Source organism: Balaenoptera physalus (assembly GCF_965194825.1).
Source record: "Balaenoptera physalus genome assembly, chromosome: 3".
Lineage (NCBI taxonomy): Eukaryota > Metazoa > Chordata > Mammalia > Artiodactyla > Balaenopteridae > Balaenoptera > Balaenoptera physalus.
In genome coordinates this window covers 70282911-70308862 of record NC_138890.1, presented here as the reverse complement: position 1 = coordinate 70308862, position 25952 = coordinate 70282911, and the positions used below count along the sequence as shown (strand labels likewise).

General features: G+C 35.6%; 1 long non-coding RNA gene across 1 annotated transcript in view; it reads left to right on the top strand.

The window, feature by feature from the left end:
- Positions 1–20407, top strand: part of LOC309658886 — an 82545-nt gene extending 62138 nt beyond the window's left edge. The window contains exon 2 of the long non-coding RNA XR_014262440.1: positions 19311–20407. This is a non-coding gene — a long non-coding RNA (uncharacterized lncRNA). The remainder of the gene's footprint in view (positions 1–19310) is intronic.
- The last annotated feature ends 5545 nt before the right edge of the window (positions 20408–25952 follow it).

Genomic DNA, 25952 nt, shown 5'->3' with positions numbered 1-25952 from the left:
TGGCATTCTATAATGTTATGTTTGAACTCAACTGAAGACTTGGTTTGTAGATATGTCACAAGTCTCTTTGCAAGGATGGCCTGGACAGTATAACAATGAGCCAGGGGATTCCCTTAACGCTTAAATCAGCCAGTTTTTAGTGACTCTTTTAAGTACCTTTATAATAGAAACTTCCTTTGCACCATTAGGGTGTCTATAAAAGTTCCTTGGCTTGTCCACTGTTTTAGGGTTCCTTCTGAGATTAGGAAGACTCACTATTTTCAAGACATCTCAATGTCATGGACACCCAGAGATATATCTACAGTGTGTTTATAAATCAACTTTTTTTCTCTAGCTAGTTGGAAACTTCTAGCGAAGGCAATCGGTTTTGTCATTTGAACTGATTTACCTCTCATTATGGGATTATATTCTGAGGATGAAGTCAAATCTATAATAGAATAGCCAGACTAATAATTTCTCATTTCTGTACATGATCCGTCAATAAAGAGTCAAGTCTAGATTTTCCTAAGGAGTTTCTTATAAGTGTACTTGGGGCATGGACACTTCTGAGACAGATACTAAACACTTACTTATTTCTCTTTCTTTTGATAAAAGAAGCAGAGTTTGACATTTACTTGTTGCTGTGATGCGTAGTAATATATAAAGGAGAATATAATAATATTCATGAAATGTAAGCCAGCTTGTGATGAAATAAGTATTTTTCAGTAAGTTTCAAAGTTTATTCAGTCAGAGGAACATTAGACTCATGAAAGATCTCAAAAATTATGTCAACAGAAGCCTTCCTGTGTTGTACAGCAGCTTCTACAACTTGAGGAAAGATGGGATAGCCTTTGTTAATGGATGAAGAGAAAGACTGTAATTGGCTATAAACCTGACCAGATGGTGTATGAATGCATAGAGAGAACTGTTTGTGGAGTTAGGCAAACATGAAGTAGGGGGTTGTTAGAGCTAACTTCAGTTTGCAAAATGCAGTCTCTTGTTGGGAACGTAACGGGAGAAAATGATTTCAGAGAAAGTGGGAACCCAGTGTCTGAAAAAGCTGGTGAGAACTAAAATTCTCCTGAGTGGTCTCTTCATTACCTGCCTAAGGGCGCTTTCAATGACTTAAGGTCAATTAGAGGTAAGAGGCTTACCTCCTGAGGCATATTATGCCTCAATCAGGCAGCAAATTATAGTTTTTATTTTTCTTGATACTTCATGTTCTTTTTGTGGAAGATGAGTTTTGGAATTTTTTTTATCTTAAGTTTTGCCAAAGATAATCCACATTTTTGGTTGAGGGTGGAATTATTGGTGAATTCAAGATCTTGCAGAGCCAGTGAAAAGACAAAGCTCATTAAATCTTGGTGGCATGACAGTCCATGTATGCTAGTTGATTCTCCCAAGTAAAAGTGAACAAGTGTTGACTACCTAAATGTAAATGGATTTGAAAGAAAGCAGAACTTCAATCCATAACTGTAAAATATGTTTCAGGTGGATTTGAAGGAAAAATAATACTTAAAAGGGCTACTGCAGGGATGAGTCTTTTGTCTATTAGTCCTTCAAGAAAGGTCTTATTCCTTCTTTTTCTTCTGGTTTCAAATGGTGTTGTACAAGTTTGGGGAAATGTTTGGATGTGTCAATATGTACTTGGTGGGTTTAGGTTCAATGATCTTATCAATACAGGTAGAATTTCTGGCCCATAAGGAGTCTGGTATCTTGCAGAGATCTTAAGGCTATGTCTAAGTGCAAAGTAAGTCTGTGTCCAAATTAACTGTGACTGTACTGGGAAGTAGGGGCGACCTCCTAAATTTAAAACATACTTTCTGAGGATCTCACAATTTGGCATTTCTACTTACATAATAAATCTCTTCAGATTAAATTGTTTGATATGGTATTATAGAGGAGAGAAACATTTTTTAAGGCAAAGGATAGCAGATATTCAACCAAAAATTAATAAGTGTTTCAGTATTTTAAACCAATAGATTCCAGCTGAATAGCCATGGATATACTAACTTTGTGTATCCCTAAAAATCATAGACTCAGAGAATTTAAAGCTATAAGAGATCTTTAAAGTACATCTATTTTAACCCTTTTTATTTACAATGAGGACCCTAAGAATGTTGAAGCAAGAATAACATTCTACTTCTCTTTATATCTCTTTCCAACATTTTCTTTTTTTTTTTTTAATTTTTGGCTGTGTTGTGTCTTCGTTGCTGTGTGCGGGCTTTCTCTAGTTGCGGTGAGTGGGGGCTACCCTTTGTTACGGTGCGCGGGCTTCTCATTGTGGTGGCTTCTCTTGTTGTGGAGAATGGGCTCTAGGCATGTGGGCTTCAGTAGTTGTGGCTCACAGGCTCCATAATTGTGGCTCGCGGGCTCTAGAACTCAGGCTCAGTAGTTGTGGCGCACGGGCTTAGTTGCTCCGCAGCACGTGGGATCTTCCTGGACCAGGGCTCAAACCCGTGTACCCTGCATTGGCAGGTGGATTCTTAACCACTGCACCGCCAGGGAAGCCCATCTTTCCAACATTTTTATAGACAGTTTTTGTCTCTGGTAAAGTGTCTTATATAGAGTTTAAACACTCAGCAATTATTACAAATATAATGAAACCTAGATCTTACAGGATGATCAAGTTTCTGCTGAAGTTACTGTCCTAGAATAAAACTAATTGTGTCATTCTCTAGTTAAAAATTATCTTCTACTTTTTGCTTTGCTTCCAGAATAATTTTCAAACCACATAGTTTGGGTTACATTGTCATTTACAATATGGCACCCAACTACTTCTTTAGTCACTACACCCCAAGTGTCCTACACTATTACTATTATCACAAAGCAAATCTCATCTTTCATCCAACAAGCCCTACTATGTTGAATATATATTCATAAGGTGAGTTAAGGAAGGAAATTTTCCAAATTCTCTTAGCAGTTACTCTTGTTAACAGCATCTATACTTAAGAATTTTCTACATATTTATATTTTAAATGTATCTTGTTATATTATACCTATTTTGTTCTCTTCACTGAAGATTAAAATATATGGTCCAAACCTACAATTTTATAATGTACTTGATGGTATGCAATTAGGTAGTCTTGGAACTTTTCTTCTTAAAAATAAATAAATATTTCAATCTTCTATCATCTATCTACCTTTTTTAGCCCTTTGAGTCACTATTGTAGTTTCCTCTATACTCTTTCCAAGTTCCTTTCATATGGAAAATGTGATGTATCACATAAAATTGTTTATAGTATTTGTCAAGCATTCATTATAAGACTTAGCCTAACAAAGTGATGATGCAATCTACCCTCCTGTTTATGCATGAATATGTATTATGTTTGCATTTTAACAGTGGCAGTTCATGACTGAGTCATAGCCGCCGATGAGTCATTTTCTTGATTAATTATGTTAGGCCTGTTTTGAGCTGTACAGCAAAACTGTGGGATATGCATAACTGGATTCTATAGTTTAAGAAAGGAGCAGATATTCAGAGCTTGTATTCAGCCTATTAAAAGAGGGAACCAAATAATAAGTCATCTGTGATGTCTTTTTAGAGCAGTTTAGCAACAAGTATTGCCTTATAAAAGTTGAACTTCAGCTTCACTGAAGAATGTTGCTGTTTCACCTACATTCACATTGGAAAATGAATGACAACAGCTGTCTTTTATAATCAGTTTAGTTAAATTCCAATCATGTTTTCCAACAAATTAAATTTTGACTCTAAAGAGCTCTCTTTCCAGAGACCTCCGTTTTACATAATGAAAGTGTGATCCAGGTCATAATATTGTCCTGGTTACTTCCTGTTTGAGTAGCTGTTACCCCCTCTGCCAATGATACCCCATATCTATACTCCCCACATATGTATTCCAAATGATCATTGACAGTAAAAGAGTCAAATGACTCAAGTAGGTGCAACCTGCCTCTTCCACAGCTCCAGGCCTGTCAGCACAGTGGGCTCAATGATCCCTTAATTAATGAGCCTTAGCTTTTATGATGTTGTTGTGGTTCCTTAGTGCCCATGAATTCAGATACTTGACTTTGTCTTGAGTTTCCTTTTCTGAGAGAGAATGACCTAGGTTTTTTTCAGCCTCTTGTAAGAATTGTGGAGTTGGAATATGATCTATATTGAAGAGACATCTAGACTATAAATGTTTTTGATGGTGTTATGCAAGTTATGTGATCATTCTAGGATGAACTGTTTTCCTTATCGGTGGCAGTGATAAGAATACCTATCCATCTCACAGAATTGTTGTAATATTTTCTTTTAAAATAATATGCATGAGAAGTTTTTCTTTGTTTTTAGTTTAAAATCTTATGTAAATGTAAAACGGCATTGTGATTTCACTTCCTCTTCAATCAGTACCCTCTACTGGTTGTTCTTTTCCAGAAATCACGTGCAGAGATCTACATCAAGGTCTGGAAGAATGGTAGGCTGAAAAGCAGATGAGCTGTTAGCAATTACATAGCCTCGCTCACGTTGAGCTGCTAGGGCTTCTTCACATATTAAGAACCTACATACTATTTTCAGATGAAAATAAAACAATCCTGAGACCTAACCCTTACGTATAACAGATTAAATGTTTAAATGTTTGCCATTTTAATATTTATACAATTTACAATTAGCCTCAATGCTTGAGTGGACAGAGTTTTATGTGAGTTCATGACCATCAAGAGTCTATTATGGATGATGGCACTTAAAGAATATTGGCACTCGCCATTTCTAACCCTTGACTAGTTGGTATAAAGTCAGATTTTCCCTCATATAGCCTATATGTTGACTGAATATCTACTCTCTACTTCTTGATTATTTTCAGAATCTCTCTATTGTTGGGAGCAGCTATGTGCCGATCCAAAAAAATTATATTTTCTGGTCTCCCTTGTTTATGGGGGTGGCTACTAATATGTGAGCAGAACCTACAGAGTGAGCTTGGGGAAAATTCTTTAAGAGCTCTGGAACTAGCAGGGGATCTTTTGCTTTTCTCTTTTCCTTTATCTTCCTATCTGCAATGCAGTCATGATTATGGGTGCACAATAAACCATCTTGTGTGCATATAATGAATTTGAGGATAGAAGATACACATTAAGGATCGTGGAGCAAAAGCATATGAGGAACCTGGGCCCTGACAAGTTTATGAAGTCAGGGACTTCCCTGGCGGTCCAGTGGTCAAGACTCGGCGCTTCCACTGCAGGGGGTGCAGGTTCGATCACTGGTTGGGGAAATAAGATCCCGCATGCCTCGTGGGGGCGTAAAAAGTTTATGAAGTCAGCATCCTAGCTCACGTTATGTGAGAGCAAAAGACATTCTGAAATTAAGTATAAGCCACTGTTACATTTCAAGTCTCTGCTATAGGCAGCTCAATATAATTCCTAGCGTTTATTGCCCTTCATAAAATAGGCATATTTATTTTTCTTTCTTTTCACATAATCACAAAACAAAACAAACAACGGTAACCAAAAAGGCATACCACTATATGTATGTATCTGCTAGTACACATGTAAGCAAATGGATCCATGATAGAATATGAAGAAGCTGGACAATCTCTATATTAATATTTTCACTATGACTCATATTCAGGCATTCACAGGTGTTGATTACAACAGTTGCTATAAAATGTTTGTTTCAAATTTGAAATGGATTCACTTTAAATGCAAAGAAAAAAATGAATCTTTAAACAAAACTTTCTCCTCTGGAGACTGATGCTGGGAAATGTCAAAACAATGGGCAAAGTATGACTGAGGGGCCTCCAGTGACTGCCAGGTCCCCAGTGTTCCAGAAGATCAGCACTGTCATAAGCTTAATTATGATGGATGGTGATTAGGCATTATCTTTGGCTGTTTTCTCTGGCTTTCTTTTTCTGACAGGTCTCTCACAATTAAACCCAAATTGGAATGAAAAAATAAGAAAATGTGCCATTTTAACCCACTTCTTAAAAAAGAAGTCAGCCAAAATCACACATCAGTTCATATTTATTCAGCTTGAACAAGGAAAGCAATGCCATTGGAAATTAATCAAGTTTCAAAAAACAGAAACAAAAAGAAACTGTGTGCCTTTCAGATTTATGTTTAAGCAGAAGCCATTGTTCTCTTTCAGGGACTAAGAAAGATTTAGACGTGAAAATATGCAAAACCATGAGCCTTTGGGAAGAAACAGAGGTATGGGGTAGGCGAAGGAGGCTTGTCAACATACATATATGCATATAAAATATGTAATATAAAAATATTTGGAAGAAAAGGTAGCATAATGGTCAAAATACAGAGTGGTTATTTGCTGTTATCAAAATAAGAGCATATATCACTTTCTTATTCATATTTTCTTATACTTTCTAATATAATGAACATGAATCTTTTATATTAATAAAACTATTGAAGAAATATATTGACTAGAAATGGTGTTATCTGCCACTTTTTGATGTATAATTCTTACTCTGTAATAACCGTATCCTCATTTTTATTCTCAGCAAAAAGCAGTATCAAGTCCTCATCCTTTATCAGTCCTTCATATACATTGCGGTGCTTTTAAAACTCTACCCATAAATGTTTTAATACTCCTTTATTCAAGAGGTAATGTTTCATTCTTCTACCTGTGAGCATGTGCTAGACTTAGCAACTTGCCTCTAACAAAAAGAATATGCCAGAAATATGTTGCTTCTGTGTTCAGATTAAAAAGATAGTGCCTCCTTTTTTCTCTGATCACTCCCCATGGGGGAAACCATCTGTCATATTGTTAGCAGCCCTAGGAAGAGACCCATATGACAAGGAATTAAGGCCCTCAGTGCAACAACCCATGAGCCACTGAGGCCTGGCAACAACCAGGGGATAAACTTGGAAGTAGATCCTTTAACCCCATATAAGTCTTGAGATGATACTGCCCTGGCCAACATCGTGACAACAGCCTGATGAGACACTCTGAACCAGAACCACTCAGCTAAGCTGTAGCCTGATCCCTGACCTCAGGTACTGTGAGATTAATGGTTGCTGTCTTGAGCTTCTAAATCTTGGGATTATTTGTTACACAGCAATAGATAACTAATACACACATACATGAGGGTTATCCAAAAACATTCTTGGAATTCTTGGGTAAAAAGAAATTCCCCAATCTCTAGCATCTCCAAAAACTAAAAATACGTATTATCCAAAGTATGAGTAAATACCAGAAAGCTAAGCCAAACAAAGCAGCTATAAAATGGAGGAAGGGGTTCAACAACAATCCGTATTGGCCATCAGAAATAGATAGAATTCAGAAATCGCACACAGCATTTACTCCTGGTTTTCTGTTCTTCTCAAATCAACAGGTGGAAGTATAGGGAGAAAGTGACTGGACATGATTCTGAGAAAAATTCTCTAACACCCGCCCTTTGAATATGAACCATAGGTTTCATCCCAGACTAGGAAGAATGAGAAACAGTGAATGGCTTTCAAGAGAATTTTTTGAAGGCCTATGGCCTGTACTCTTATATTTGAATTTATATTGTCTATCATGTTTTCTGCTTTCTAGTTGTTTTGCCTCATCTACATTTTTCTCTCACTTCTTACATTTTTAAAAATTATTTTCTCTTCATTTTCTTCCCTCTTCTAGTTTGGAAATTGCAAAATATATTCCTATTCTTCAATTGGCTTGGTTACATTAATAATTTCTGCAAGTATGCTTTACTTGAAATCTACAGTTATCTCTACAGTTAAATCTACAATATCTCTACTCTCTTGCAGACTTCAGTGACTTTTGAATTTAAGGTCTATATGAGATACTCCAGGACCTTGTTAAAATGCAGCTTCTAATTGAGTAGGTCTAGGGTGGGCCTGAGAGCCCACATTCTCATCAACTCCTGGGTGAGTGAGATGCTCCTGCTCCATGAGACACACTGTAAGAAGCTAGGCCTTAGGCCCACATAACTCCTGCATTCCTCTTTAGAATATATAGTCTCAACTTATTATTATTATTATTATAGTTAAGCCTACATGATTTTTCCCTTTTTAAAGTACTATAGATATTACTCATTATTTTATGTGAAGGCTTATTTATAGTTTTCCATTTTCTCTGGTCTTCACTCCTTGTGTCTTATACCTGTCCTTTGGAGTAAATTTTTTCCTGTTTGATATAATTACCTACTAATAACAACTTTTCAGTTGAAATGTGTCAAAAAACATCTTTATTTTGCCTTTATTTCTATTTACTTATTTATTTTATAAATTTATTTATTTTATTTATTCATTTTTGGCTGCGTTGGGTCTTCGTTGCTGCGCGTGGGCTTTATCTAGTTGCTGAGAGCAGGGGCTACTCTTCGTTGCGGTGCACAGTCTTCTCATTGCGGTGGCTTCTCTTGTTGCAGAGCACGGGCTCTAGGTGTGCGAGCTTCAGTAGTTGTGACACGCGGGCTTAGTAGTTGTGGTGCATGGGCTTAGTTGCTCTGCGGCATGTGGGATCTTGCCGGACCAGGGCTTGAACCCGTGTCCCATGCATTGGCAGGCAGATTCTTAACCACTGTACCATCAGGGAAGCCCTTGCCTTTATTTTTAAACTTTGGTATGCATCTTAAAAAGTAAGAGTATTTTCCTTCATAGCCAGAATATTATCTCATTGAAAGTAATAGTTCCTTATTTATAAGAAATCTTATTTATAAAATAATAAAGAGGCTATATTGTTATTTCTTATTCAAACTTTCCCAATTGTCCCAAAATGTCTGAAACAAGAGAAACCCAATACCATGGATTTAATTTGCTTCTTGTGTCTTTTCAGTAAGGACCATTGTACAGTTGGATTTTTCCCCATGCAAGCAAAAAGTAATCTCTAGTTTATGACTTTTGTGCCATACAGATAGATGTCCAGTTTCCCTTCATCCATTCATCTTATGGTTTCAACACCAATTGGTAATCGTTGCCAGATTTTTATTGCCATCAAGATCTGCAATAATCAATCATTCCTCCTAATTCTTTCACAGAATTTTCTAGCTTTCCCTTATTAAATGGGGCTATTTAGTACCCTAAACTCCAGTTGCTATCTAAATGAGGAATAAATTTTTAATTATTTCTCTTTAGTAGCCAAATTTCAAAGAAAAGAGTCTATTAGTAGTTTCTTTGAATAGACACTTGAGATTTTTTTTTTATTAAGTATCATCATAGGCCCAAGCATTTTCATAGATTGTGTTGCAATCATTTATAATAATTATTCTTTATTGAAGCCCAACCCAAACCGTCACAAATTTGACTAGCGGGAGGCCCTTTAACTTTGCACCTCTCCCAGCCCAAAGTGAATTTAATTCCATGTCTATCCTCAAGCAATAGATGAAGCACAAACCAAATTATACCTAGCACTCAAAGTGAATCTCTTAGAGGAAGATAACGGATCTGAAATAAGCTGCAAGAGAATTTAAAGACACATCTAAAATGTGTAATAAAGAGAAAAGTATGAGGTTCTGAATACTATTATACATGTCCTCTGACTTTTGTTGAGAGGATTTTTATTTATTTTTCATTCATTCATTTAATGAGAATTTATTAAGCTCTCGCTGTATTCCAGCAATTCTGCAACTTGTTGAGGTTAAACTGAATTCAAAACATGTATACTCTGTGTCCTCTTTGAGATTTGCTGCAGTGGTGAAGGGTCATTAATCAAAATACTTTATTAATAAATTTTAAATGATCACTCTGATGGGTGCCGTGAAGGAAAGAGTAACAGTTTGGGGAACAAACTGACTTGGTCTGAGACTGCAGCAAAAGTTTCCTTGAGAATGTGATAATCCATCTGAGAATAGATAAGTAGGATTTGCATAGGTGGAGTTAAAAAGACTAACTCTAGGTAATGGAAATTGAGAATATTCAAATAAATAAAGTTCAACAATCAACGTCATTGAGAAATCAAGTGAACTGATACTGAAACCTTGTGAAAGCTATTTGGATGCAGGGCAAAGGCACTTATTTGTATACAAATTAAAATATCTGAAAGCATATCTCATAATTCTTAATAGAAGTTTACAGTGGAAAATTATGCTGGGAATTGATAAAGAGCAAAAGAGAATTGTTTGTTTTTAATTTTAAAATTTTCCCGTGTTGGAATTATTTTCATGCACCAGTATTATTTTTCAAATTCAAAAAAAGGAATTTGCATACAACTCATAGGATTAAATTCTCAAATCTATTTTTGTTAGTTAAAAAAAACTGTAAGACAAAATAAATGTATAGTCTAACATTTTCATAATGCCATGATGGTATCCATGTATACAGAAAAATATAGATGATCACCGTGCAGGCAAACTAAGATAACTCAAGTAAAAATAAAGACTCCTCTATACACCTAGAATAGGTACTCTGTACTGCTGGGTCTTGGAATTTTGTTTTTGTCACTGGAATTTTCCTTCTTAAAAGGCATTATGGCAGGTATTAGACTATTACACTTTTATTGCACCCAGTCTTTATTTTGTTGTGTGGAAGTGTCCTGTAATTCAACTGAGAAGCTCTGATTCTCTATATGAAATTTTTTAGAAAGAGAACTAAACACTGGATTCTCAAATGAAAGTTTTAACCATAAAAAATTTAATCTTTTCTCCTAAATGTATTTGCTTCATTAATTTTCAGAAGAAAGGACCCTAAATGGAGAAAGAGGAGAGAGACTTGAAAACCTCAGAGTTCTTCAGAAAGACTTCCTTTGCATAGAATCGTTCATTAATTTCAACCGTAACAGAAAGTAATGGAAATGTGATCTGAATGGGTACCTGAAAATTGAGTAATAACTTAAAACTCTATAGAAGTTGTTCATCAGATATAGGGTCCAGCTTGTTCTTTGTATTGTAAATGTTTAAATGTTGTGGATATTTCTGGCAAAATTAAAACTTTTTTCCCAAAGGAATAGTGGTGATATAATGTGAGTATGTTAAAAGCACTTCACCTTCAATGGGCAGAAGATTTGTGGCATAAGTTTTTATAAATCATTTAAAATAAGACCTAGTGTATTCACAAATACACGTCTTTATTTAGAATATATGGGAACCTATTCCATCTGAAAGTTTATTCTTATTAAAAGTATTTTTTCAGGGAATAAAATAACATTAAAGCTGGAAGTCTGTGGTACAGACGGCAGATTTTCTTTTAGGTGCTCTCAATTGTGTACTGTCCACCCTCAATCTCAGTAAATTTTGTTTTCAGATTTTCTTAATTTTGTACATATACCATTTACTCCTAGTTTATATGTTTGTATTTATAGCATTTTATAACTACTGAAATAAGTTCTGTGCCTGTCCAACTTCTTTTTTAAAAAGCTTAAAAATTAAGTCTAGAAATACGTTTTAATTGAAAAGCAACAGACTAAGAATTAACTTATGATCCCAAGAAAAAGAAAGAAGTAAAATCCTATAAAATTCTCAAGGTATTTCCCCTGTAACTCTTTGAAAATTAATCTCTTGGCCTTTTTAGTGATTGGTATATTGATATTTAGTAAGTATGGAATTATTATTCCAAAAATATTTTGTGATTTTGTAAGAAAAAACCTCTCTCTCAATGGCTTCGGAAGAGCTTTGCTACTCGAAAGAAAAGAGAGAGGGAGAGAGAAGGAAATAAAAGAACTGATGTTACATTATGTCTTTGAGACAAGATGAGGTTACTGTCATGTTTTCGGATAAATAAATTATGTACAGTTTAATCCATGAAATAAGATGAAGACCAAAAAGGTCACAAAGATCCTGAGTTCTGTACTCTGAAACAGCTGTTCCCAAATTGATTTTTAACATGGAAACAATTTAAAATCCATTGTTTTTAGCACTTTCCTGGTCTTCTTTGAGAACAATTACATGGCTATATTTTTCTAATGTGACATATTTTAAATATATATCATTAAAATTCTAATTCATCTTAAGCATGAGAATAAAGTTTAAAAGCTATAATTAATCATTTTTGTCTAAAATATTTAGAAGAAAAATATATCAACATTTCAGTCAATATCATTTAAAGTATATAGGTATGATATTACATATATATGCATATTTGTGTGTGAGATATAGATACATATGTGTGTATATATAAGCATGTATACTGTTCTAAATTTATAATACATGGAAGAAAAATAAGATTTATATTCATGCCTTTTTATGAGCTTACTGTAGTGAATCCTTCTTCAATTGTCTAGAATTCTGCCTTCTTCCTGAAGGCCAAAGAATCATCACCTTCCTTTGTTCACATTTTTTAAAAAGTAAAGTGATAAAAATCAACTTAAATTTCCATCCCTAAACAAATATTAAATTGATGCCTTATTAGAGTTAAATCTATTAGAAATAAATTAATCTTAGAGGGCTGAAAGAAGTAAACACAAGAGCAAAGATGTGTGTGTATGTTAAGAAACCTCTTCCCTAATTAACTTTTCTGTAGTTTGAATTGACTCCTTAAAGTGCTTAGCAGAGTATGCGCCCCATATGTAAACCCACTGTAGTCACCATCAGTAGCTCCAACCCGATGCCATGACCCAGGATCAAACAAGTGTCTCAGTGTCCAATATGATCATCTTACATATCCAGGGTGCTCCAGAGTGTTCTTTGAGTCAGCTCACTTTTTAATCAGCATTTTAGGATTTCCCAAGCATTGTCCTGGCTCAAGATTTTACTGTAGGTCTTTTTATCTGAATTTTTTAATATATCCTCACCACCCCTATCACTCCTAAGGTCTAACGTTTCCCCTCCCTTGGTGTGAAGGTGGTTGTTATCCCTCTACCACCACAAAACTAGAGTGTCCCATTTTAATTGCTATAACTTTAATTTTTACGCAAATATCCCCTATCCACGCCCAGAACTTTTATCAAGAAGGGATGGGTACAAGATGGGAAAGCGTATTTTTCTGGAACATACAGAGACCCATTATAACCCACGTTGGCACATGTAGCCCCTTGGTGAGCAGTGTACTTATCCAAGTGGCCATTACGCTTATGGTCTAAGATCATGTCAGTCCAACAAAAAAATCCAGATAGCTGAATCAGGATCAAGTTTGAATTCCTTGGATCCCCCTTTGGCCAGGCTGTCATTTGGAGAATGTACCAGCCAGGATGGCCTGAACTTGCCATTACTAGAAAGAAAGGAACGTCATGTCCGGAAATGGTCCTGGCAGAATACATTAATTTGAATTTTCCAAATTAATGTATATGTAACCCTCTACTCTTTTTGGTCTGATCATTACCCAGGAAGTGGCCAGAAGGAGATGATCCCTTGCTGGGGTCACCCACACTAAGTGACCAAACTGCTTTATGCCATTTGAGGGCCAGTAGGCAATCAGGGAGGTAGAGTCAGAAATCTTTGGGGGTTGATTTTGAAAGACGCTGTTCCAACACTCAAAAATACCAGATGCCTGTGGGTGGTAGTGAGAATGGGAAATCCACTGAATAACTTGACTGTCAGTACCTTGTTGAACAGCTTTTGCAATAAACTGTGAATCATTTTCAGACTGCAAATGATCAAGAAAGCCAAAAATATGACACAGACTAGTTTCAAGTGCCACCGTGATATGTCCAGAGTTGGCTGATTAGACTAGAAGAGCAACATTAACCTAAAATGGTGTCATCACTGGTTAAGACACCATGGAAAATCTCAACCCAACCAGGATTCTAAAGATTCATCTGGTTTCAGCCCGTGGTGGTTGTGAATTTACTTCCTTTCTCACTCAGCATAGCCATGCATTTTTGTAACTGTTGTCTCCTGATTCTTATCCATGTCAGTCACAAGAGAAGACAATGTTCATTTATTTATCCTTTCTTCATGTTGCTATGACACCTTTGACATAATTTGATGTTTTAAACAAAAGAATATTTATTAGAATTTTAAGTGGGCAGAAATTCTCCATATTTGGGCTCCTATGGTACTGTCAAATCACAAATTTGCAACCATTACTACATGAGGTTAATCAAGATGGAGGATGTTGCTGTCTTTGCTGCTTTATCGGATGAGTACAAGCAATTATATCAGATATATAAATTATATCAAGCAAATATAAATTATATCATTTAGTCATAATAATAATAGATTTGCTGAGCTTTTGTACGATACTTCACATTTTATGAAACAACTTCCACATTATGGTTTCATCTACTCAAACACCCTTAAGGAAGGTAAGAATCTCTTTTTATAAGTAATAAATATGTGACTTACCCATTATCATGCAATCTTGAAGCAACCAAACTAACACAGAAACTGGGGTCTTTGATATTGAAAATCTGGTGCTTGTCCAGAGCTGTCATTAAAGCTTTCCTCTGAGAAGGAAAGTATGACTGAGGTCTTTTGTTTTGCATGTGTAGAGATCTTGCTATGTAACTTGTAAACGTTCGGAAAAGCTTGGGGACTTTTGATACTAAATTACGAGATTGGGTCATCTAATATAATGCCGTGGATTCTCAAGTTCTCATTAGATACTTTTGATGTTGGAGGTTATTGTGTGCACCAGTGGATGCAGAAGGTCGATTTGGCCCAGGCTGTCATTCTCCCCGCCCCCTCCCCCCAATTACCTGCATGATGTATTGGTAGGGTGGGCAGTGCTACTGAAGAGTTCTTTCATCTGAGAGTGAAGATGAAAACAAACCAGTGTGTTCTCCCTGCATTGTTCAGTAGGTCTTTGTTTTATCTTCCAAAGGTTTGATGTTTGATAATGAATAAATTAGGATAAAATATGAATGCACCCTCTGTAAGGACCCAGCGGGAAACATTGGCTGTTGAGCCAGATCTCAATCAGCGAAAGAAAAGGGTTCATTTTGGCATCAAGACCAGGCCTGTGAAGTCTGCTTATTCAGAAGAAAACTCAAGATGAAAAAGGAAGTATGTGTGCATGGTGTCTATGTGTGTGCAAGACAGAAAATAAGTAGGCTTAGAAAAGTTTCAGTTTTATGGAAACACCACAAATTTTATAATATATATAATTTAATTTCTTTTTCGTATAATTTAGTCTTTAAAATATTAAGTTACTAATTATTTCCCTATTATTTAAATTGGCATAAAAATTTTTACTAATGCCTCTTGGAGGCTGAACATCTTTTGAAGCTCATGCACATTTATAAAATATCTGTGTTGCTCACATAAACTGTTGCTCACCCTCACAGAGACAGCTGGAGCCATTTGTAAAGAACAAAAAAAACATTGTATGGAAACTGGCTTTATGTGGAATTTTGTGAACAGTGTCATAGACTTGGTGTTAATACATCTCTTCCCTTATTGTCAAATTTAGATCTGGTTTTCCTGGTCTCCTACACATACAATATTTCTTTTAAAGGTTGCTACATATTGTTATTCTGGGGACAGTGCCTAAGTCAGGGGTCCCCAACCCCCGGGCCGTGGACCAGTACTGGTCCGCAGCCTGTTACGAACCCGGCCACACAGCAGGAGGTGAGCAGCGGGCAAGCGAGCAAAGCTTCATCTGCCGCTCCCCATCGCTCCCCATCACTCGCATTACCGCCTGAACCATCCCTTGACACCCACACCCCCACGCTGGCCCGTGGAAAAACTGTCTTCCATGAAACTGGTCCCTGGTGCCAAAAAGGTTGGGGACTGCTGCCATAAGTGACTCAATCATATTAATTTAAAGCCAGGATCTGGGGCTAAGAGCACACCTATCTAAGATGCCATGTGGTCCCATGCTGTTACTATTCTCCTCATATCTGCCCTACCATGAAAGCTGTCACAGGAAATTCGCAACTCCCAACTCTTTCTGTCACTGAGCTTATAGATAGAGGTTGGCTTTTGTCTGTAGCCCTCCCTTCATATAGGACCTGCCTGAAAGTAAGAGATGGAAGCTCTGGCGTGGGCTTCAGTTCTAAATTATGCAAGAGGGATGAAGTTCGCTCGAAAATGTCAAGTGGGCAAAATGTTTTTCTGGCATCTGCTTTTGTGCATTTTCCCCCTCTTTACTGTATCCTTCTTTCAACCCAATTTCAGACTCCAGGAGGGCTATGAAATGAGACTTGAGGAGAGATTGTGGTACAAGTGGAGAAGTATTCATCCCATTTCGTACATGAACAAAATGAACCTACTTCTTCCAGACTCATTTACATTAGCCTCTCTTTTTTAACTGTATAGCCCAAAACTTAATTTTTTAATTGAAATACAGTTGACATACAATATTATGTTAGTTTCAGGTATACTATATAATGATTTGACGTTTGCACACATTATGAAGTGGTCACCATGGAAAGTCTAATAATTATCCCAATACAAAGTTATTACAGTATTATTGAACATATTTTTAATGCTGGATATTATATCCCTGTGACTTATTTATTATATAACTGGAGATTTATACCTCTAAATTCCTTATATTTCACTCACTAATGAGCTCCCTCCCTTCTGGCAACTCTGCCTTCATATCTGAGTCTCTTTGTGTTGTGGTTTGTTTGTTTGTTTGTTTTGCTTTTTAGATTCCACATATAAGTGAGATAATTTGTTACTTAACTTTCTCTGTCTGACTCATTTCACTTAGTATAGTACAATCTAGGTCCATACATGTTGTCCAAATGGAAAGTTTTTTATGGCTGAGTAATATTTCATTGTGTGTATGTATCTGTATGTATGTATATATGTGTATGTACGTGTGTGTACATATATGTGTGTGTATATATATGTATGTATATACTTATGATATTTTAAGTATTTAAAATACTTTTAATACTGAAAATATTTTAAGTTTTCCTTATCCATTCTCCTATTGATGGAGAGGTTGCTTCCATATCTTGACTATTAGGTTGCTTCCATATCTTGACTATTGTAAGTAATGCTGCAATGAACTTTGGGATGCCTATATGTTTTTGAATTAGATTTTTGTTTTCTTCAGGTAAATACCCTGAAGTGAAATTGCTGGATCATATGGCAGTTCTATTTTAGATATTTTGATGAACCTCCATATTGTTTTCCATGGTGGCTTCACCAATTTACATTCCCACCAACAGTGCATGAGTGTTTTGTTTTCTTCACATCCTCTCCAACACTTGTTATTTGTTGTCTTCTTGATGATAGTCATTCTGACAGGTGTGAGGTGTTATCTCGTTGTTTTGGCTTGAATTTCCCTGATGATTAGTGATGCTGAGCATATTTTCATGTGTCTGTTGGCTATCTGTATGTCTTCTTTGGAAAAATGTCTTTTCAGGTCCTCTGTCCTTGGTTTAATTGGGTTGTTTGGGTTTTCGATGTCGAGTTGTATGAGTTCTTTGTATGTTTTGTATATTACCCCTTATCAGATATATCATTTACAAATATCTTCCCTGATTCAGGAGGCTGCCTTTTTGTTTTCCTGATAGTTTCTTTCACTGTGCAAAACCTTTTAGTTTTATTGGGTCCCATTTGTTTATTTTTGCTTTTGTTTCCCTTGCCTGAGGAGATATATGGCAAAAAAATACTGCTAAGACCAATGTCAAAGAACGTACATTTTCTTCTAGAAGTTTTATGGTTTCAGGTCTTACATTTAACTCTTTAATCCATTTTGGATTTATTTTTGTATGTGATGTGAGAAAGTAGTTCAGTTTGATTCTTTTGTAAGTAAATGTCCAGTTTTTCCAACACCATTTATTGAAGAGGCTGCCTTTTCCCCATTATATATCCTTGCCTCTTTTGTCATAGATTAAGCCCATATAAGTGTGGGTTTGATTCTGGTGCATTGATTTATATGTCTGTTTTTGTGCCAGTACCATACTGTTTTGATTACTATAGCTTTGTATTAGAGTTTGAAATCAGGAAGCATGATACCTCCAGCTTTGTTCTTTTTTCAAGATTGTTTTGGTTTTTCAGGGTCTTGTGTGTTTCCATACAAATTTTATAATTATTTGCTCTAGTTATGTAAAAACTGCCATCGGTATTTTGATAGGGATTGCACTGAACCTTTGGATTGGCTTGGGTAATATAGTCATTTTAACAATATTCATTCTTGCAATCCATGGACACAATATGTCTTTCTATCTGTTTGGGTCATCTTCAGTTTCTTTCATCAGTGTCTTATAGTTTTCCAAGTACAAGTCTTTTACCTCCTAGGTTAGATTTATTCCTAGGTAGTTTATTCTTTTTGATGCAATTGTAAATGGGATTGTTTCCTTAATTTCTCTTCCTGATAGTTCATTGTTAGTGTTCAAAATGCAACAGATTTCCATAGATTAATTTTGTATCCTGCAACTTTACTGAATTCATTTCTTAGTTCTAATAGTTTTTTGGTAGCATCTTTAGGATTTTCTATATGTAGTATCATGTCATCTGCAAAGAGTGACAGTTTTACTTCTTCCTTTCCATTTTGGATTCCTTTTATTTCATGATTGATTGCTGTGGCTAGGACTTCCATACTATGTTGAATAAAAGTGGTGAGAGTGGGCATCCTTGTCTTGTTCCTAATTTTAGAGGAAAAGCTTTTAGTTTTTCACCATTAAATATGATGTTGACTGTAGTTTTCATATACAGCCTTTATTATGTTAAGATATGTTCCTGCTATACCTACTTTGTTGATAGTTTTCATAAATGAGTGTTTGAATTTTGTCAAAAGCTTTTTCTGCATCTATTGAGATAATCATACGATTTTTATTCAATTTATTAACATGTATCACATTGATTGATTTGTTGATATTGAACCATCTTTTCATCCCTGAGATAAATTCCACTTGATCAGTGTGAACGATCCTTTTAGTGTATTGTTGAAATTGGTTTGCTAATATTTTGTTGAGGATTTTTATAACTATGTTCATCAGTAATTTTGGCCTGTAATTTTCTTTTTTTGTGTGGTATCTTTGTCTAGTTTTGATATCAAGGTGATGCTGGCCTCGTAGAATGAGTTGGGAAGCATTATTTTCTCTTCAATATTTTGGAATACTTTGAGAAGGATAGGTGTTACCTCTTATTTAAATGTTTGGTAGAATTCATCTATGAAGATGTTTGGTCTTGGAATCAGATTTCTTGGGAATTTTTTAAATTACTGGTTCAATTTCATTACTGGTAATAATATGTATATACTTTCTATATCTTCCTGTTTCAAACTTGGGAGATTGTACTTTTCTAGGAAGATGTCTATTTCTTCTGCTTTTCTAGGAATTCATCTATTTTATTTTCATATACTTGTTCATAGTAATATCTTATGATATTTTGTGTTTTTGTGGTGTCAGTTGTAACTTCTCTTTCATTTCCAATTTTACCCACTCTTTGCCTTGATGAGTGTGGCTAAAGGTTTATCAATTTTGTTTATCTTTTCAAAGAACCTGCTCTTAGTTTAATTAATTTTTTAAAGTCTCTATCATTTACTTCTGCTCTGTCCTTTATGTTTTCTTTCCTTCTACTAACTTTGGGTTTTTTTCATTATTCATTTTTCTAGTTCTTTTAGATGTAAATTTAGGTTGTTTATTTGAGTTTTTCTTGTTTCCTGAGGAGGCTTGTATTGTAATAAAATTCCCTCTTAGAACTACTTTTGCTGTATCCCATAGATTTTGAATCATTGTTTTTTCATTTTCATTTGTCCCCAGATATTTTTAAACTTCTTTGATTTCTTCAGTGACCCATTGGTTGTTTAGTAGTATATTGTTTGGCTTCTATATATTTGGTTTTTTTGCAGTTTTTTTCTTGCAGTTGATTTCTAGTTTCATAGCATTATAATTGGAAAAGATGTTGCAAATGCTTTCAATTTTTCATAAAGTCACTGAGACTTGTTTTGTGTCCTAGCATGTGATCTATCATGGAGAATGTTCCATGAGCACTTTAAAAGAATGTGTATTCTACTGCTTTTGGATAAAATATTAAGTCCACCTGGTCTAATGTGTCATAAGGCCAGTGTTTCCTTATTGATTTCCTGTCTGGATAATCTGTCCATTGATTTTAGTGGGGTGTTAATGTTGCCTATTATTACTGTGTTACTGTCAATTTTTCCCTTTGTGATAGTTAATATTTATGTGTTTAGATGCTCCTGTGTTGGGTGCATATATTTGTAATTGTTCTCTTTTCTTGCTGGATCAATCCATTTATCATTATGTACTATTTTTCTTTGACTCTTGTTACAGTCTTTGTTTTCAAGTCAATTTTATACGTATTGCTACCCTGGCTTTCTTTTCATTTCTACATGAATAGAATGCCTTTTTTCATCCCCTCACTTTCAATCTGTGTCTCCTTACATCTGGAGTGTCTTCTAGGCAGCATATATATGATTTTTAAAATCCATTTAGCTACTCTTTGTCTTTTGATTGGAGCATTTAGAGTGATTATCAGTAAGTATGTACTTATTGCCATAAGTATATGCCTATCTATTAACTGCTTCCTGGTTATTTTTCTAGTTCTTTTTTGTTCTCTTTTTTTTTTTTTTTTTTTTTTTTTTGCTCTCTTCCTGTGTGATTTGATGGTTATCCTTAGTGTTATTTGGATTTCTTTCTCTTTTTTTTTTTTCTTCTGGAACTATAATAGTGTATTCAGAAAAGTATAACATCTGTCCTTTTTCCCTCCAGTACCCTACAGATAACAATATTCTTTTTTTTTTTTTAACATCTTTATTGGAGTATAATTGCTTTACAAAGGTGTGTTAGTTTCTGCTTTATAACAAAGTGAATCAGCTATACATATACATATATTCCCATATCTCTTCCCTCTTTGTTCTGCCTCTCTCCCACCCTCCCTATACCACCTCTCTAGGTGGTCACAAAGCACTGAGCTCATCTCCCTGTGCTTTGCAGCTGCTTCCCACTAGCTATTTGTTTTACATTTGGTAGTGTATATATGTCCATGACACTCTCACTTTCTCCCAGCTTCCCCTTCCCCTTCCCCGTGTCCTCAAGTCCATTCTCTAGTACGTCTGTGTCTTTATTCCCGTCTTGCCCCTAGGTTCTTCATGAACTTTGTTTTTTTTTTTTTTTAGATTCCATATATATGTGTTAGCATACAGTATTTGTTTTCCTCTTTCTGACTTACTTCACTCTGTATGAGAGACTCTAGGTCCATCCACCTCACTGCAAATTACTCAGTTTTGTTTCTTTTTATGCCTGAGTAATATTCCATTGTATATATGTGCCACATCTTCTTTATCCATTCATCTGTCGATGGACACTTAGGTTGCTTCCATGTTCTGGTTATTGTAAATAGAGCTGCAATGAACATTGTGGTATATGACTCTTTATTTTTTTTTTTTTTTTTAAATGGGTTTGTTTGTTTACTTATAGTTGAGTTTTTTTTTTTTAAAGTATTTGTTTATTTATTTATTTATGGCTGTGTTGGGTCTTCGTTTCTGTGCGAGGGCTTTCTCTAGTTGTGGCAAGCGGGGGCCACTCTTCATCGCGGTGCGCGGGCCTCTCACTATCACGGCCTCTCTTGTTGCGGAGCACAGGCTCCAGACATGCAGGCTCAGTAATTGTGGCTCACGGGCCCAGTTGCTCCACGGCATGTGGGATCTTCCCAGACCAGGGCTCGAACCTGTGTCCCCTGCATTGGCAGGCAGATTCTCAACCACTGCGCCACCAGGGAAGCCCGACTCTTTTTGAATTATGGTTTTATCCGGGTATATGCCCAGTAGTGGAATTGCTGGGTCATATGGTAGTTCTATTTTTAGTTTTTTAAGGAACCTCCATACTGTTCTCCATAGTGGCTGTATCAATTTACATTCCCACCAACAGTGCAGGAGGATTCCCTTTTCTCCACACCCTCTCCAGCATTTATTGTTTGTAGATTTTTTTGATGATGGCCATTCTGACTGGTGTGAGGTGATATCTCATTGTAGTTTTGATTTGTATTTCTCTAAGGATTAATAATATTGAGCATTCTTTCATGTGTTTGTTGGCAATGTGTATATCTTCTTGGGAGAAACGTCTCTTTAGGTCTTTTGCTTATTTTTGGATTGGGTTGTTTGTTTTTTTTGATATTGAGCTGCATGAGCTGCTTGTAAATTTTGGAGATTAATCCTTTGTCAGCTGCTTCATTTGCAAATACTTTCTCCCATTCTGAGGGTTGTCTTTTCATCTTGTTTATGGTTTCCATTGCTGTGCAAAAGGTTTTGAGTTTCATTAGGTCCCATTTGTTTATTTTTGTTTTTATTTCCATTTCTCTAAGAGGTGGGTCAAAAAGCATCTTGCTGTGATTTATGTCATAGAGTGTTCTGCCTACGTTTTCCTCTAAGAGTTTTATAGTGTCTGGCCTTACGTTTAGCTCTTTAATCCATTTTGAGTTTATTTCTGTGTATGGTGTTAGGGAGTGTTCTAATTTCATCCTTTTACATGTAGCTGTCCACTTTTCCCAGCACCACTTATTGAAGAGGCTGTCTTTTCTCCATTGTATATTCTTCCCTCCTTTATCAGAAATAAGGTGACCATATGTGTGTGGTTTTCTCTCTGGGCTTCCTATCCTGTTCCATTGATCTATATTTCTGTTTTTGTGCCAGTACCATACTGTCTTGATTCCTGTAGCTTTGTAGTATAGACTGAAGTCAGGGAGCCTGATTCCTTGAGCTCCATTTTTCTTTTTCAAGATTGCTTTGGCTATTCGGGGTCTTTTGTGTTTCCATACAAATTGAGAAATTTTTTGTTCTAGTTCTGTAAAAAATGTCATTGGTAGTTTGATAGGGATTGCATTGAATGTGTAGATTGCTTTAGGTAGTATAGTCATTTTCACAATGTGGATTCTTCCAATCCAAGAACTTGGTATATCTCTCCATCTGTTGTATGATCTTTAATTTCTTTCATAAGTTTCTTATAGTTTTCTGCATACAGGTCTTTTGTCTCCTTAGGTAGGTTTATTCCTAGGTATTTTATTCTTTTTGTTGCAATGGTAATGGCAGTGTTTCCTTATTTACACTTTCAGATTTTTCATCATTAGTGTATAGGAATGCAAGAGATTTCTGTGCATTAATTTTGTATCCTGCTACTTTACCCAATTCATTGATTAGCTCTAGTAGTTTTCTGGTAGCATCTTTAGGATTCTCTATGTATAGTATCATGTCATCTGCAAACAGTGACAGTTTTACTTCTTCTTTTCTGATTTGGATTCCTTTTATTTCTTTTTCTTCTCTGATTGCTGTGGCTAAAAATTCCAAAACAATGTTGAATAATAGTGGTGAGAGTGGGCAACCTTGTCTTCTTCCTGATCTTAGTGGAAATGGTTTCAGTTTTTCATCACTGAGGATGATGTTGGCTGTGGGTTTGTCACATATGGGCTGTATTATGTTGTGGTAATTTCCCTCTATGCCAACTTTCTGGAGGGATTTTATCATAAATGGGTGTTGAATTTTGTCAAAAGCTTTTTTCTGCATCTATTGAGATGATCATATGGTTTTTATTGTTCAGTTTGTCAATATGATGTATCACATTGATTGATTTGCATATATTGAAGACTTTGCATTCCTGGGATAAACCCCACTTGATCATGGTGTATGATCCTTTTAATGTGCTCTTGGATTCTGTTTGCTAGTATTTTGTTGAGGATTTTTGCATCTATGTTCATCAGTGATATTGGCCTGTAGTTATCTTTCCTTGTGACATCTTTGTCTGGTTTTGGTATCAGGGTGATGGTGGCCTCGTAGAATGAGTTTGGGAGTGTTCCTCCCTCTGCTATATTTTGGAAGAGTTTGAGAAGGATAGGTGTTAGCTCTTCTCTAAATGTTTGATAGAATTCACCTGTGAAGCCATCTGGTCCTGGGCTTTGTTTGTTGGAAGATTTTTAATCACAGTTTCAATTTCAGTGCTTGTGATTGGTCTGCTTATATTTTCTATTTCTTCCTGGTTCAGTCTCGGAGGGTTGTGCTTTTCTAGGTATGTGTCCATTTCTTCCAGGTTGTCCATTTTGTTGGCATAGAGTTGCTTGTAGTAATCTCACATGATCCTTTGTATTTCTGCAGTGTCAGTTGTTACTTCTTTTTCATTTCTAATTCTATTGATTTGAGTCTTCTCCCTTTTCTTCGTGATGAGTCTGGCTACTGGTTTAGCAATTTTGTTTATCTTCTCAAAGAGCCAGATTTTGGTTTTATTGATTTTTGTCATTGTTTCCTTCATTTCTTTTTCATTTATTTCTCATCTGATCTTTATGATTTCTTTCCGTCTGCTAACTTTGGGGTTTTCTTGTTCTTCTTTCTCTAATTGCTTTAGGCGTAAGGTTAGGTTGTTTATTTGAGATGTTTCTTGTTTCTTAAGGTAGGGTTGTGTTGCTATAAACTTCCCTCTTAGAACTGTTTTTGCTGCATCCCAAAGCTTTTGGGTCACTGTGTTTTCATTGTCATTTGTTTCTAGGTATTTTTTTATTTCCTCTTTGATTTCTTCAGTGATTTCCTGGTTATTAAGTAGTGTATTGTTTAGCCTCCATGTGTTTGTATTTTTTACAGATTTTTTCCTGTAATTGATATTTACTCTCATAGCGTTGTTGTCGGAAAAGATACTTGATACGATTTCAATTTTCTTAAATTTACCAAGGCTTGATTTGTGACCCAAGATATGATCTATCCTGGAGAATGTTCCATGAACACTTGAGAAGAATGTGTATTCTGTTGTTTTGGGATGGAATGTCCTATAAATGTCAATTAAGTCCATCTTGTTTAATGTATCATTTAAAGCTTGTGTTTCCTTATTTACTTTCATTTTGGATGATCTGTCCATTGGTAAAAGTGGGGTGTTAAAGTCCCCTACTATGATTGTGCTACTGTTGATTTCTCCTTTTATGACTGTTACCATTTGCCTTATGTATTTAGGTGCTCCTATGTTGTGAGCATAAATATTTACTATTGTTATATCTTCTTCTTGGATTGATCCCTTGATCATTATGTAGTCTCCTTCTTTGTCTCTTGTAATAGTCTTTATTTTAAAGTATATTTTGTCTGATATGAGTATTGCTACTCCAGCTTTCTTTTGATTTCCATATGCATGGAATATCTTTTTCCATCCCCTCACTTTCTGTTTCTATGTGTCCCTAGGTCTGAAGTGGGTCTCTTGTAGACAGCATATATATGGGTCTTGTTTTTGTATCCATTCAGCCAGTCTGTATCTTTTCATTGGAACATTTAATCCATTTACATTTAAGGTAATTATTGATATGTATGTTCCTCTTACCATTTTCTTAATTGTTTTGGGTTTGTTATTGTAGGTCTTTTCCTTCTCTTGTGTTTCCTCCCTAGAGAAGTTTCTTTAGCATTTGTTGTAAAGCTTGTTTGGTGGTGTTGGATTCTCTTAGCTTTTGCTTGTCCGTAAAGGTTTTAATTTCTCCATAGAATCTGAATGAGATCCTTGCTGGGTAGAGTAATCTTGGTTGTAGGTTTTTCCCTTTCATCACTTTAAATATGTCCTGTCACTCCCTTCTGGCTTGCAGAGTTTCTGCTGAAAGATCAGCTGTTAACCTTATGGGGATTCCCTTGTATGTTGTTGTTTTTCCCTTGCTGCTTTTAATTTTTTTTCTTTGTATTTAATTTCTGACCGTTTGATTAATATGTGTCTTGGCATGTTTCTCCTTGGTTTTATCCTGTATGGAACTCTCTGTGCTTCCTGGACTTGATTAACTATTTCCTTTCCCATATTAGGGAAATTTTCAACTATAATCTCTTCAAATATTTTCTCAGTCCCTTTCTTTTTCTCTTCTTCTTCTGGGACCCCTATAATTCGAATGTTGGTGCATTTAATGTTGTCCCAGAGGTCTCTGAGTCTGTCCTCAAATCTTTTCATTCTTTTTTCTTTATTCTGCTCTGCAGTAGTTATTTCCACTATTTTATCTTACAGGTCACTTATCCGTTCTTCTGCCTCAGTTATTCTGCTATTGACTCCTTGTAGAGAACTTTTAATTTCATTTATTGTGTTGTTCATCAGTTTGTTTGCTCTTTAGTTCTTCTAGGTCCTTGTTAAATGTTTCTTGTATTTTCTCTATTCTATTTCTAAGATTTTGGGTCATCTTTACTATCATTTTTCTGAATTCTTTTACAGGTAGACTGCCTATTTCCTCTTCATTTGTTTGGTCTGGTGGGTTTTTACATTGCTCCATCATCTGCTGTGTGTTTCTCTGTCTTCTCATTTTGCTTAACTTACTGTGTTTGGGGTCTCCTTTTCGCAGGCTGCAGGTTCGTAGTTC